Source organism: Ailuropoda melanoleuca, chromosome 12, assembly GCF_002007445.2.
Source record: "Ailuropoda melanoleuca isolate Jingjing chromosome 12, ASM200744v2, whole genome shotgun sequence".
NCBI classification, from domain to species: domain Eukaryota; kingdom Metazoa; phylum Chordata; class Mammalia; order Carnivora; family Ursidae; genus Ailuropoda; species Ailuropoda melanoleuca.
In genome coordinates, this window is record NC_048229.1 from 64852793 (window position 1) to 64865026 (window position 12234).

Genomic DNA, 12234 nt, shown 5'->3' on the forward strand with positions numbered 1-12234 from the left:
GTAGGGGGAGGAGCAGAGGGAGAAGCAGACTCCCCGCTGAGCAGGGACCCCAGTGCAGGGGCCTGATCCCAGAACCCCAGGATCATGACTCAAGCCAAAGACAGACGCTTAACCAACTGAGTCACCCAGGCGCCCCAACATTGGGCACTGTAGGCCATAGGGGCATTAAAGATCCTGCTGTGTAATATGTTGTGTGGAATACTAGAGAGAGTTGAGCTCTGCAATCAGATAAACCTTTTTCATGGAAATCAGACAGTCCTAATTAGGGTGACCTGCTGAAAAGAAGGCTCTGAACAAATATTTTCACCTCCATAAACCACTATATCCCCATCTGTTTAAAAAAAAAAGGATAGGGCACCTGGGTGGCTCAGTTGGTTAAGTGTCTGCCTTCAGCTCAGGTCATGACCCTGCGGTCCTGGAATCGAGTGCCGCATCAGGCTCCTTGCTCAGCAGGGAGCCTGCTTCTCCCTCTCCTACCGTTCCCCCTGCTTGTGTTCTCTTGCTCTCTCTCTCTGTCAAATAAATAAAATCTCTTTTAAAAATTAAAATAAAAGGATAATAATACTTAACTCAGTGTGAGGATTAAATGAGCCAATACATATGAAGCCCTTTGCACAGAGCCAGGTTCTTTGCACAGAACATAGTAGGTTCTTAAGAAAGGGTAGCTTAAAGAAGTCTAAACTGCCAACTATGTATACACATTTTGAAAATTATATTCTGATATATTTGTATTTAGTTTGCTTTCTTTTAAAAGTTAAAGATACTACAGAAATTGTTTCAAGTTATATATAGATTTATTTGTGAAAGATTATGTGTATGTTAAATCATATCTAAATACAACACAGCAGGCGCCTGGGTGGCTCAGTTGGTTAGGTGTCTGCCTTCGGCTTAGGTCATGATCCCAGATCCTGGGATGAGTCTTGCATCAGGCTCCTTGCTCAGCAGGGAGCCTGTTTCTCCCTCTGCCTCTCCTCCTGCCCTGGCACCTGCATGCACTTGCTCGCTCTCACAAAAAAAAAATAAAATCTTAAAAAAAAAAAATACAACACAGTTTAGTCTTTAAAAATTGCTCTTTTTTTCATAAAGTAAGAATTTAATTTGTAAAGTAAATAATCACCTCTGCCTCTTGAATCAAAATTAATTTTTTTTTCTTCAAATGAGATACATTTATTTAGAGCCTTTGGTTAATCATGGACTTAAAAAAATTAGTAGGGACCACAAAGAAGGAACTAGAATAGAGAAACAAGGTGATAAAGAACAAACAGCACCTAAATTTGTCAACTGGTTGTCAGACTGAGGAATATTTTCAGGCTGAATCTCTTCATTGTAAATCATTTCTAGGGGCGCCTGGGTGGCACAGTGGGGCGCCTGCGTGGCGCAGTCGTTAAGTGTCTGCCTTCGGCTCAGGGCGTGATCCCAGCGTTATGGGATCGAGCCCCACATCAGGCTCCTCCGCTAAGAGCCTGCTTCTTCCTCTCCCACTCCCCCTGCTTGTGTTCCCTCTCTCACTGGCTGTTTCTGTCAAATAAATAAAATCTTTTAAAAAAAGTAATTTCTGAGAGTGAGAATAGATATCTCTTGCCTTAGTCTGTTGTGGCTGCTATAACAAAATACCATAGACTGGGTGGCTTATAAACAAACAGAAAGTTATTTTTCATAGTTCTGGCAGAGGATAGGAAGTCCAAGATAAGATACCAGCAGAATCAGTGTCTGGTGAGGGCTGGCTTCCTGATTCATAGATGGCTGTCTTCTTGCTGTGTCCTCACATGGCAGAAGAATCTAAAAAGCTCTCTGGGGTCTCTTTTATAAGAGCACTTACCTCATTCATGAGGTCTCTGCCCTCATGATCTTATCACCTCCCAAAGACCCCATCTTCTAATATCACAGTGAGCGTTAGGCTTTTAACGCCTATAGTACTGCTGATATAGCTGGGTATTAGAGAAAAAGGCAAAGTATTATGAAGTTTCTACAGAAATCTGGGGTTGTGGAAGTAGAGGGGAAAAAAGGAGGAAGGTGATGTGACTTGGTTATATTATTGAAGGTTGTGCTGCTTTGTCTTCTACTTAGACATCTTTTAGAGCTCAGTAACCTTGGTCTTCATTAAAATTTGGGGCCGCATTCTCTGTAGCATTCATGCTAAATGCTAGAGACATCTGGTGCATGATCAGGTTTGAAATAGGTCCAGAACCAATTGGAGAGGGCAGTTTAGGCTACAAGATTTGTATCACACCTTTCTCTTCAGTAAGACGGTCAGTCTCCTGGAGCCACGGTATACTATACGAGGAAAAGTCTTAGAAGATTCAGACTATTGCAGATTCTCAGTCTTAATACTGCAAAGTAATTTGTTTCTCATTTTTCTTGAAATACTAAAATTTGTAGATAATTTGCTTTTTCTAAAGTATAAATTGGAAGAGATTCAAGGTTATTTCTATATCACTCTTACTTGCATTCCAGTGTGTTTTTTGGAGAAAAAGAGAAGCAGTAGAATTACTAGTAGCTGGCAAAATTATGCATAACTTCAGTTATGTCCACAGGAATGTGAACATCTAGATGTCTTAGCAGAAAAAATGTTCAGAACCCATTACCTAATTAGATAGTAGTTAGGATGATGGGCTTTGTAACTTTGGCCAAGCTATTTGTTTTCTGTAAGCCTTGGTTTCCTGCTGTATAAAATGGAAGCTTATGTGCACATTAAATAAGAGGATGATTGTAAAATTGGCATAGTAAGCTTTCAGTATACTGTTATTATAGGTGCCAGTTGTGTTCTGTGACCTTAAATAAATCCCTTAATTTCTCTGACTGTAAAATGGACATAATAGTGCTTGCTCAACTAGAGTCTCTTAGAACTACTTCAAGGATAAATAAGATAATATCTATAAAATCACTTGGAGCTCTTTGATCCTTAAATTTATCTCAGCTCTGTCTCAGGAGGATGTCATGACAAGTAACACAGCTGCAACATTTAAAGCCATGGAAAAAAACAGTCCATTGTAGGAACAGTAAAAATAAGTTTTGTTAGGACATCTGTGAGCAAAACATTTATCAAGTTGCAGTTTTATATAACTGACCATATTTCTATTTGAAAATTTTAATCTTCAACATAGTCTCTTGTAAAACCCAGAGCAAGAAATAGGCCTAGATGTTCCCTAATGTGGAAAATACTTACTCTGTTCTTTAAGCCCTTGATAGGCATGTGGTTTCCCAACATTCTTTACTTTTTTCCTAATATTTTATGGTGAAAAATCTTCCAACGTAAAGCAGGGTCAAAAGAATTCTTTGTCCGGTACTCATTTTCCCACCACCTAGATTGTATTATGAATATTTTACTATAGTTGCTTTAGCACTGATTGGCCCATCTATCAATCCATCATTGCATTTCAATTTTTCTTGATACTTTTCACAGTGAATTGCAGACATTAATCTATTTCCCTCTAAATACTTAAGCATGCATATAAATAAGTAGACTTCAGTATTGCAATGTAGTTTTTTTCTTTTGAGAAAATATTTACATATAATAAAATGCACAAATCATGAACTTTGACAGATGCATACAATTATGTAACCCGAGCCTATCAAGATGTAGTATATTACCATCACCCTAGAAAGTTTTCTTGTGCCCTTTCTCAGTCAATTCCCTCTCCCACCTTCAAAGGCTACTACTCCTCTGACTTTCTACTATAGATTAGTTTTAACTATTCTGAAACTTCGTATAAATGCAATCGTATATACTCTTTTGTGGTAGAATTCTTTTATTCATCATAAGGTTTTTGAAATTCGTTTATCTTGTTGCATATATCCATAGTTGTTTTTTTTCTCTCGCTGAATGATATCGTGTTATATGAATATATCACAGTTCCGTTACCTGCTTTCCCGTTGATGGGAGCTATTCCCAGTTTAGAGCTAATATTAATAAAGTTACTATGAATATTTTTTTTACAACCCTTTGTAGGCATACATTTTCATTTTTCCCTGGTAAATTTTTAGGTGTGGAATTGCTGGGTCAAGTAGTTTAGTTTTCTGGGACACCTGGGTGGCACAGTGGGTTAAGTGTCCAACTCTTGATTTCAGCCCAGGTCATGATCTCAGGGTCATGGGAATGAGCCCTTTTTCAGGCTCCTTGCTCAGCAGAAGCCTGTTGGAGATTCTCTCTTTCCCCCTCCCCTGATCCCGGCTCTCTTTCAAATAAATAAATAAATATTTTTCTAAAAAGTTTCGTTTTCTAAATGCTAGTCTTTTTTCCAAAGTGATTGTGCCATTTAAATGACTACTGTTATTAATAAATTCAGCACACCAGCAGTGTGTGAGAGATGGCATTGTGCTACACCCTCACCAACGTTGGTCATGTCAGTCTTTTTAATATTAACTATTCCAGTGGTGTGTAGTAGAATCTCTTTCTGAATCATCCTTCATCTCAGTATAAAGGTTTCACTTTCTAAACCAAAAGTTTACTTGACATGAGAGGGAAACCATCTTTTTTCCTGTTTTACTATTTAGATTTAGTTTCAGTGTCTAGAGCTGAAAAAAAGCGCTGACCATCAGTATGAGTAATTAAGGAGGAAGAAGAAGTTTGTTCTCTTCCTCCAGCTTGAGTTCTCTAGACCTCACTGGGTGCTTCTGATAGCTCTAAGCAGCTCATTGTGGGAAGTGAAAGCTAAGTAAATAATGATGAAGTCCAGGGAACATGAGCCCGTTCCTTCCCAAACAGCACTGTGGGCATTGTGGAGTTTAGTAATGACAACGTGTTCTTATATGCTGCTTTCCAGAAATATTAGCCGTTAGCTTGAACTGGTTCATGAAATCTTGGTCATCTTCACATTGGCTATTTCCCATGTAAAAGATAAATTTTGGCTTTATGGCATGTAAAACAGTATGATTATTAAATTAGATATATAAGTCATGTCAAAGACTACTAAAAGAAGAAATAAATAGGCTAGACTTACAGAATCCTGTGTTCTGGTGTACCTAAACATTGATTTGATTCATCTGATCAAAATGTACTTGCATTTCTCAGGAAATCCTCAGTGGTTTGATTAGAGGCCAAAACTCTTCACACTGTAGCTATCTCCTCCTCTCTCCTGTGAGCCCAAACAATTACTGGCAGACTGCCTTCAAATTTTTATTAGAAGAGTTCATTTGAATTTTTCTTTCAGAACAGCAGTAGACTTTCTGAAATACTTTGTCCCATTTATCAAAGTTTTGGGGCTCCTTCTCCAAAGGCAAAGTCTTCTGGATCCTAGAATCATCAGTCCTGTTTTGGTGTTTCTTTTCAGTTTCTTGTAAGTTAGTTTTCTATTTCACAATTCCTTCTTAAGAAACACTTACAATTCTCTTTCCATGAAAAATTGGTACTCCTGCCTTGTGAACTAATTTACTGTCAGTTTTCATCTTTTTCCAGCTTAGTGGTCCCAGTATCTTACCCTGTTTAATCAGGTTTAGTTTTATTTTGTAACAGATTTATTTTCCATTCTTCTAGTTATTAATAACTAAGATCCTTGACATCAGGATTTTCAGAGTTTAGACTGTGTCAGAGGAGTCTGAGAGACTGTCCCAGAAACAGTATGAAGTGTAAAGGCTTTTTCAGAAGGTGGAACGTTTTGTGCCTAGGGAAGGATGAACAGATCCCTATCTTTAGTACTAAGTAGGTCAGTAGGAGGAGTGAAAAAAATTTCTCATCATGGTTTTGTGACTGAACTTTTTAGCATTTGTTTAAAGGATGTTAAGCTGGTTACAGTGCCAAAGCAACCAGGTGGAAATAAATAGCCCCAAACAACTAGCCTGACAGAGGGGCTGAATTAGGGATACCACTGGCTGTTCTACTCAGTTTAGTGGGATGAGGGAGGATATGAATCTTTTGCTGGGTTGAGGGTGGGGCAGTCACTGGCTGCCGGGTGTGGGGAATGCTGGAACAGACTTGCAGCCAGCTTCTTTATTTTAGCTGTGTGCTTTACTCCCACTCCCAGAGGTAACTGGAGCCTCTAATTCCCCATCCTCTTCAGGATTCTGCAACATGGATTGACTGGGATTTTACTCCCCACTTTTCTTATGCCTGCTAAGTCATTTAACTCCTCTGCTTGCCACCTTCCAAAATTTTGTTGTAGTTGCTTTTGTCCTGTTCTCTCTTGTAGGATTATACTTTTTGAAAGTCCTCTTTAGGGGCACCTGGCTGCTGGCTCAGTAGGTAGAGCATGTGACTCTTGATCTTGGGGTCGTAAGTTTGAGCCTCACATTGGGGGTAAAGATTACTTAAAATCAGATCAGTGAAGGGATCCCTGGGTGGCTCAGTCAGTTAATCGTCTGCCTTTGGCTCAGGTCATGGTGCCAGGGTCCTGGGATTGAGCCCCACATGGAGCCCAAGTCCAGCTCCATGCTCAGTGGGGAGTCTGTTTCTCCCTCTGCCTGCCGCCCCTCACTGCTTGTGCGCTCTCTCTCTCTCTCTGACAAATAAATAAATAAACAAACAAACAAATAAATAAATAAATAAATAAAATGTTTTAAAAAATTGTCAATCAACCAATCCCCTTTAAAGTTTGCTGATGACTTCTTAGACACAACACAAAAGCACAATACCTAAAAGAAAAAAATGATTAAAAAAATAGTTAAACTTCACGAAAATTAAAAACTTCTGCTCTGTAAAAGACACTGTATAATAGGGTCTCCAGGAAAACAGAACCAGTAGGATAGATGGATGGATAGATGGATGAATGGATGGATGGAAGGGTATATGGATAGAAAGATAGATTATAGGAATTGGCGTAAGCCATTATGAAGGTCAATGCCATGATCTGCTGTCTGTAAACTGGAGAACCAGGAAAGCCAGTGGTATAATACAGTCTGAGTTCAAAGGCCCAAGAACCAAGAGTGCAAGTGTGCAACAGCAGGAGAAGATGGATGGCCCAACTCAAGCAAAGAGCAGATTCACCTTTCTTCCACCTTTTTGTTATATCCATGCTCTGAGCAGATTGGATGATGTCCACTCAAATTGGCAAAGGCCATTTTCTTTATTCAGTCTTTTGATAATGCTAATTTCTTCCAGAAAAACCCTCACAGACGTACCCAGAAATATTGTTTTGCCAGGTGTCTAGGCATCCCTTGGCCCATTTAAGGTGATACATAAAGTTAACCATCACACGCTGTTAAGAGAATGAAAAGACAAGCCACAGCTGGGAGAAAATCTTTGTAAAATACTTACCAGGTAAAGGACTGGTATCCAAAATACACGAAGAATTCTTAAAACTTAACAATAACAAACCAACCCAATTAGAAATGGGCAACAGATCTGAACAGACACCTCAGCAAAGAAGAAATACAGTTGGCAAATAAGAATATGAAAGGTGCTCAACATCATATATCATTAGGGAATTGCAAATTAAAACAATGAGATACCACTATATGCATATTAGAATGGCCAAAATTCAAAACACTGACAGCACCAAATGCTGGAGAGGCATCACAATTCCAGACTTCAAGCTCTATTACAAAGCTGTCATCGTCAAGACAGTATGGTACTGGCACAAAAACAGGCACATAGATCAGTGGAATAGAATAGAGAACCCAGAAATGGACCCTGAACTCTCTGGTCAACAAATCTTCAACAAAACAGGAAAGAATATCCAATGAAAAAAAGACAGTCTCTTCAACAAATGGTGTTGGGAAAATTGGACAACCACGTGCAGAAGAATGAAACTGGACCATTTCCTTACACCATACACAAAAATAGACTCAAAATGGATGAAAGACCTAAATGTGAGACAGGAATTCATCAAAATCCTAGAGGAGAACACAGGCAGCAACCTCTTCAACCTTGGCCACAGCAACTTCTTGCTAGACATGTCTCTAAAGGCAAGGGAAACAAAGGCAAAAATGAACTGTTGGGACTTCGAGGTAAAAAGCTTTTGCACAGCAAAGGATATAGTCAACAAAACCAAAAGACGCCCAACAGAGTGGGAGACTATACTTGCAAAAGACATATCAGGTAAGGGGCTAGTATCCAAAATCTATAAAGAACTTATCAAACTCAACACCCAAAAAACAAATAATCCAATCAAGAAATGGGCTGAAGACATGAACAGACATTTCTGCAAAGAAGACATCCAAATGGCCAACAGACACATGAAAAGTGCCGCACATCACTCGGCGTCAGGGAAATACAAATTAAAACCACAATGAGATACCACCTCATACCAGTCAAAATGGCTAAAATTAACAAGTCAGAAGACAATAGATGTTGACGAGGATGCAGAGAAGGGGGTATCCTCCTACACTGTTGGTAGGAATGCAATCTGGTTCAGCCACTCTGGAAAACAGTGTGGAGGTTCCTCAAAAAGTTGAAAATAGAGCTACCCTATGACCCAGCAATTGCGCTACTGGGTATTTACCCCAAAGATATAAATGTTGTGATCCGAAGGGGCACCTGCACCCCCATGTTTATAGCAGCAATGTCCACAATAGCCAAACTGTGGAAAGAACCCAGATGTCCGACAGATGAATGGATAAAGAAGATGTGGTGTATATATATATACGGTGGAATATTACATAGCCATCAAAAAACAAAATATTGCCATTTGCAACAACATGGATGGAACCAGAGGGTATTATGCTAAGCAAAATAAGTCAATCAGAGAAAGACTGCTCTATGATCTCACTGATATGTGGAATTTAAGAAACAAGGCAGAGGATCATAAGGGAAGAGAGAGAAAAAAATGAAATAAGATGAAACCAGAGAGGGAGACAAACCATAAGAGACTCTTTTTTTTTTTTAAGATTTTTATTTATTTATTTGACAGAGATAGAGACAGCCAGCGAGAGAGGGAACACAAGCAGGGGGAGTGGGAGAGGAAGAAGCAGGCTCATAGCGGAGGAGCCTGATGTGGGGCTCGATCCCAGAACGCCGGGATCACACCCTGAGCTGAAGGCAGATGCTTAACCGCTGTGCCACCCAGGCGCCCCAAACCCTAAGAGACTCTTAATCATAGGAAAAAAACTTAGGGTTGGTGGAGGGGGGGGTGGGAGAGATGGGGCAAATGGGTGATGAACATTGGGGAGGGTGTGTGTTGTAATGAGCAATGAGTGTTATATAAGACTGATGAATCACAGACCTGTACCTCTGAAACCAATAATACATTACAGGTTAATTAATTGAATTTAAGTTTAAAAAATAATAAGTGATAGATCTTTTTTACTTAAAAAAAATGAGCTCTCAAGCCACAAAAGACATGGAAGAACCTTAACTGCATATTGCTAAGTGAAAGAAGCCAGTCTGAAAAAGCGACATGCTGTATGTATGATTCCATGGAGATGGTAAAATGATTAGTGGTTGCCAGGAGTCAGGGCCAGGGCCTGAGTGATGAAGGAATCAGTCGGGGGAGCACAGGGGATTTTTAGAGTAGTGAAATTATGATTCTGTAGAATACAGTAATGGTAGATACATGGTTCATTTTCAAAACTCAGCATATACAACACAAAGAATGAACTGGGATTTTAGTTAATAATATCATACCAGTATTGGCTGGTTCATCAGTTGTAACAAATGGGCCATACTAATGCAAGATGTTAATAATAAGGTGTATTGTGGAGAGGCAGGGAGGGGTGTTTGGGAGTTCTCTGTGCTTACTCAGTTTTTTATGTAAACCTAATACTGCTAAAAGAAAAAGTCCATAAAGTTTTTCAGAAATCCCCTTTAAGTGTTTTTAGTGGGATTTCAGGAAGGAGTAGACTAAATGTGTGTGCTCTATTGCTGTATTATATAGGAAGTACTTTTTCTTCTTAAGATTAGTGTAAAAAAGAATACTTATTCTTAAGATTAGTATAAATAATAAAGAAATAACTTGCTTTAGGTTTGTATTCACACATTATCTAATAATCTAGCACTGAATTTTATAGATAACTACTTGTCATTAAGTAACTTTAAAGTAAGTTTGGCTACTTTAGTGATTATTTGAGCAGTTGCTCTGAATAATACAATTATTAACTCCTCAAAAGAATTAGCACAGAAATGATTCTGCCTTTTAGTGCAATATTTTATGTTACTGACTGTAACGTACCATTTTAAATCTTCCCATAAGAAATAGCTATTTTTCTTCTAGAGAATATAACCAATTTTTTAGCCAATAGATATCTTAAGGATCATGAAAGCAACAATTGATATAGTGAAAAATAACATCAAAAAGAATAGATATGATAAAATAACATAGAGGACTAAATAAAGATTAATACGACTATTAAGCTATTTGTTTATCTTCCTCTTTCTACTTTTGCTGGGCTTTTAGGATGGAGGAATTCCTCCTGCGTAGAAGTCTATCCTACCGGTGAGCTCTGTGTAGTTTCATCCTTCTTGGGTCCAGTTAAATTTCCCCAGGCCATATCTCCTTCTACTGTAACCCATCTTACATCCCACCATAAGATTATTTCTAATACAAGTTTTATTTGTGGTAAAATACACGTAACATAAAATTTACTGTCTTAACCATTTTTAAGTGTATAGTTAAGTAGTATTAAGTATATTCGTGCAACAATCTCCAGAGATTTTTCATCTTGTAAAACTAAAACTCCATACCCATTAAACAACAACTCCCTATTCCCCTGTCCTCCCAAACCCTGGAAACTACTTTGTTTCTATGAGTTTGAATACTCTAGATACTTCATATAAGTGGGCTCATACAATATTTCTCCTTTAGCGACTGGCTTGTTTCACTTAGCATAATGTCATCAAGGTTCACCCATGTTGTAGCATGTGTCAGAATGTCCTTCCTTTTAAAGGATGCATAATATTCCATTCTTTGTATAGTACTACAATTTGTTTATCCATTCCATCGGTGGGCATTCAGGTGGTTTTTACCTTTTTTTCAAGGGGGGAGCAGAGGGAGAGAGAGACAGAGAATCTTAAGCAGGTTTCGCACCCAGGATGGAAGAACAAAACAAACTGAAGATTTTTTTCTGACTAATATGAGCTTTCTAGTATGGGCTTCAGACTGTTCCCAGATTTTATTTTATGTTGTGGCTATTTTCTAGAATTTCTTAGCCTTTTGGCTATTGCCCTAGAACTTTGAAGACATATAAAACCTGGATAGACTGGTGGCTAGCCTTTCAGGTAGCTAGGTGACTAACTCCAGTGGGAGGGGAGGTGACTAGATAGGTGAGTTGATAAGTATGAGGTAGATGTGTTTATAAACTGTTTCAAAGCATGACACTAGCTGGATAAGTGTGCCTCAGAGGTGGAGAGGTCTCCATTGAAGTCCTGCTTTGCCCTTACCACCTTGCCTCCTTCAGACAAGAACTTCATTGTAGTTATCAGAGTCCTTTATAAAACTTTTTGTAACCTATAATTATATTAATTGTTAAGTTTCTGCCTTCCCCATTGGACAATAGGTCCAATGAGGGTAGAGCCATTTTTTTTCTATCTTTTTCACCACTGTATCTCCAATGTTAGTGTCTCACTAGTAGGTGTTCAATAAAGGTTTACTTAAGAAAGGCTAGACTGACCAGAGTTGAAATGACAATGAATATTTGCCATACTAAATATGGCACATTGAAATACTTGGAATCATAAAGGGTTCAGAAAAGTGGCCAAAGAGAGGGGCACAAGCTTCAAGGCAGGCATGCTAGTATCCATGTAAACTGCTTAGCTTCAACAGGTGGGGCAGGATCTCATGACAGTGCTTCAAGGCAGCAAAAACTGTCTTCAGAAAGATGAAAGAATAAAAAGATCTGTACCGGGTCAGTGGCAGTTTGTCAGTTTCTAGGCTACCATGAAAAACTCTCCGAAGAGCTTTATCTTTTTTTTTTTTCCTTTTTGAAAGACACATATGTTCACTGTTAGAACACATAAATGTATATATGTTATTCATTTATTTGTTTGACTTTTTAAACTCATTTTGGCAAAAACTTTGACCAAAACAGAAAAGAGTACCCAACAAATTGCTTTCTAAGAAATTTGTTTAATGTACTGGTAAAGAAGTTTAGCAAATTCCTAAAGGTGACTTTTGAAGTTTGGATTGTTCTCAGTTGAGCATTAACATATAACAGTCAGACAACTGAAGATTTCTTAACTCTTTTTCTACTATGACTCGGTGTATGATTTAATTATATAATGCTACCCAGACCCCAAAAACAAGTTTCAGATTTTCATAGTCATATTCTTTGGTTATTTTCTCTTTTCTTTATTCCACATGGTGGAAATTTCAGTTCACTATTTGGCAGTCGGATTTATTTACCTAGCAATACCTTATACCAGAATTT

The 12234-nt window shown here is 38.4% G+C and overlaps 1 protein-coding gene across 1 annotated transcript in view; it reads left to right on the plus strand.

The window, feature by feature from the left end:
• SNTB2 (syntrophin beta 2) overlaps nt 1-12234 on the plus strand; it is a 103718-nt gene that overhangs the window by 48364 nt on the left and 43120 nt on the right. The window lies entirely within an intron of this gene.